The sequence below is a fragment of the Aplysia californica genome, unplaced genomic scaffold (genome assembly GCF_000002075.1).
Source record: "Aplysia californica isolate F4 #8 unplaced genomic scaffold, AplCal3.0 scaffold01687, whole genome shotgun sequence".
NCBI classification, from domain to species: domain Eukaryota; kingdom Metazoa; phylum Mollusca; class Gastropoda; order Aplysiida; family Aplysiidae; genus Aplysia; species Aplysia californica.
The window spans coordinates 41,712-45,738 of NW_004798957.1; positions in this window are offsets into that span (position 1 = coordinate 41,712).

Below are 4,027 nucleotides of genomic sequence, written 5' to 3' on the forward strand. Positions count from 1 at the left end.
ACGAAACCCTACATCTGTGGAACATAAAATTATGAAATTACTGATGAAACAAACTCGAATGTAATCTAACTGGCACTCGTTGCGGTATTCAAGTATCCAAGCAGCTAGTCATACTTACTTATTTCAGGCCCTATTACTATTAGAAACCTGTTGTGTACACAGGTCTCATTAGTAATTGTTCAGGTTTAAAATACACACACTGTCAGTAAGGCACCTTTTGGTTTCGTCTCAAATACAAATACTTAGGGTATTGTAAACTAAAATTTTACTGAACATTCAGTAGGCCTATGTTTTGCTGTTTGTCAGTCTAGCCATCATAAAAGTACAGCTGGTTCAGCCGTCTAGCCGTCATTAAGTACTGCTAGCCTTTTCCTTAAAGTATTTATTCAACAGACTCACAAGAAGTAATTTCAGATTAAATCAGGCATACCCTACACTACAGACAAAACGTTTTAGCCCAACTTCAAACTCCTCTTTTCTTCCACCATAAACCTTACGTAAGCAGTTTTCACATGATGACTTTTATGCTTTCTTAAGATTTCGGATAAAACTCAAACCCAATAAACGGACGAACTTTGTCCTTCTTCCCAACACACGACTAATTTATAACTCTAACAGATCTGAATAATGATTTTTATAATGCATTGCCAAATTTGTCTTGCCTCAGTCCTTTTCCCTCAAAAACATTAAATGAATAAAAAAAAGACGGAAGACTTCGTCTGGTATCAAATGACAAATGGCTGCCTGTGCCAAGACACATTAGCCTATATATGTATCGGTTTACTGCTTTGCTCACCAATTATTCAATACAAAATGGACAACTGACGGTAAAAGAAATGTGTTCCAAAGTTTCAAAGGGAACGGGGTAGAAAGACTTGGTGCAGTCAGATTTGATTCAAAATAAAAGTAAAAGTAGGCCATTCATGGCAACATTTTTTACTGCAAAATATATTTTCAATAATTGCTATCACTATAGAGTCCTGAACAGTGAAACTTTCTTAGCCGTCATTCGGGAACATAAAAAACAAATGTCAGGCAATAAAGGCAGTCATCTTAGGAGTCGAACAAAATCCACATTCAAATGACAGAATTCTGACCTTTAAACAAACTTTGACAAAGTCGAATATTCTATTCATACATGTTGACTGTGCATACACACTACACTAATCCCACCTACATGTTCTGTTCTATAATTACAGTAAATTAAAGATCCCAACTTCAGGTACACTTCTTGACTCTAAAAGTGAAAGTCCATTACAATGCAGAACAGGTTGGGTTTTTTAAAAATTATACCTGCAAGGCAAAAGAAAGGAAATAGGGAACTTGGGGTCTTTTATCTATAATAAATAAGCCTATAATTTAAATAAATTGCCATGGTGAAAGTCATTCTTTTCAGAGCTAGGCTACTCTATAGGCCTACTAAATCTGAGGTACCATTTGTAATTTTATGGCTATAGTTTTTAGTTCTCAGCAGCAGAAGATGCCTTTAGAATACTGTCATAAAAAAACAGCCCTACATTCAAGTAAAGTATGATTTTTATAATTTAGTGATCAATCTACCGGGTTTACTATTTTGTGTTGGCTATTGACGATGGTGAAATAAGCGACAAACCTAGTTTTTCCTGGCAACCTCAAAAGCCCTTTCCAAAGACCAAACAATAACAATTTTAAACAAAGTGGCACAGATAGATAAGAAGATATTTAAAATTTAGAAACACCCACTACACCATCACATTCATTAAACGGTTAATTCTCGTAATAAAAGCTCATGCATGATTTTTAAACAGGAATGGAAAGGTAGGCCTCTATGCTTATGGTACTGAACTGGTTTTAACAAATTTACCAGTGTCCGATAGGAGTAATTTTCATGTTCACTGCACTTCAAAAAAATTTATCATACACATACCATTCATAGAATCTAGACAATTGAGTTGAGCTTTTGAACAGCATTCTTCTCTTCTTATTCCTACAAGATTTAATAAATGAATGTTACATATTCTGATTGTATAAAAGGCCGCCTTCCTGATGCAAGTGCCTGATGAATCAGTATGAAAAATCAAATAGAACTAGATTTAGATCTAGACTTAGGAAGCTGCTATTACGACCATCAACTTTGTTTCTCCCCCACTAAATTTGAATTTGACACTGCTTCTGGATGATTTTAAAAAGTAGCCTTTTTAATATTTTTAGTAGGCCTACTTTCAATATTTTGGACTGAGCCAAACGACAAGTCCAAAACCTAAAACCATCAATTCACTAGTACAGAAGACTTTTCTTGAAGGGAGTGTATACAGACCCGGTAACCGGGAACAAAGTCATAAAGTATACACAGACCCGGTAGGGGAACTCTTATTTTGTGATTTCGGAAAGTTTCAGCGCCCTCTTGGCTCAGGGTAGACCTAGATCTAGATCTAGATCTAGGTTCTTCTAGATCAGACATAAATCATTGATCTAGTTTCGAAGCTAGCCTAGATCTAGATCTTGAATCTAGATCTAAATGAAGATTTTGGATGCCTTTTCAATGAACGATCGTTTTTCCTCCGTTTTGGAGTTGGAGGAATCACAAATTGAAGAAAAGAACAATGTCATAATTTCTCTCGAGCAGTCATTTTCTCTCTCTCTCTCTCTCTCTCTCTCCTGTCTCTGTGTATCGCCCGCATTCTCTTTTTTTTTTTGGTCTCTTTCTTTCTTTCTCCTCACTTATTTTCCACTCTATCTTTCTCTCATTCCCTCCTGCCAACTGGGGCATGTCATAGCATAGATCTATACATTTTGCTAGCACTTCTCCCTGCTCTCTCTCTCTCTCTCACACGCACACACACCACACACTACCGGGTCTGAGCGCTGAAACTTTCCAAAACCACAAAAGAGTTCCCTTACTCTTATCGGTCTGTATACTTCGTGACTTTGTTCCCCGTTACCGGGTCTGTATACACTTTGTTTCTTAAAACCTTTTTTGTCACGCTGAAGGGCTAGAACCTAGATCTAGAAGGCCACGGGATCGGAAAAGTTAAAGTAAAGAAACCTCTTAGACTCAATGACTGAAATCACATGGGAATGGGAAAGAGAATTCAACAGCTGTACCGACACACATGAAAACACCACACAGAAAATTGGGTACTCTTCGGCGGGAGAAGTGGTCCTGGCCTAACTCCATAGACTCATAGACATGTTATACACAAAATCGGAAACAAAAACGGAAGAAAAGTAAAAAAGCTGACTGAGATGCCAGGGTGAAAAGGCCTATTTTTACGTTTTTTAGTGTGCTGAGAACAATCTTTTTAAAACTGTAAGATCTACTTGAAACCATTATTTTAGCGAAAACGCGACTTCCATTTTTGTTTCCGATTGTGTAAATAATGTAGCTTGGCTTTATGACTAGAATCTAGATTTCTAAATCATTGTTAGACTAGATCTAGATCTACTAGACCTAGATCTATAGAATAGATCCAGATCTATCCTCTAAGCCTACACAAAACTGTTCTGCACTCTTAGTAGATCTTGTAGATCTAGAAATCTAGATCTAGATTCTAGATTAGATCCAAATCTACGGTTTATAGATCTAGTCTACAGTATAGTCTATCTAGGAATCTAGATCTAGATCTAGACCTCTAGACTAGATTCAGACTCTAGATAAAAAATCAACTAATATTAAAATCTAGAATCTAGATCTAGATTAGATCTAGAAACTAGATGATTTTTTATTTGATCAAACACTAGCTTTTTAAATTTAACTAGATCTAGGCCTACATTCACACATCGAAGTGGCTAGCCGTACTTAGATCTAGGTTTGGCCCTATCGACTCAAGCCTGTTAATAAGTACACAGGTCTCATTAAGATTAAGATCTAGATTTCTAGTAAATTATTCAGGTTCAAATACATGCAAGTCAGTAAGGCACCTTTTGGTTTTGTCTGAAATACAAATATTTTAGGCATTGCAAACTAAAAATTTCATTTACAATTCAGCCATCAATATTAAGTAGGCTACGGCTAGCCTGACAGTCTAGCCGTCCTTAAGTACGGCTA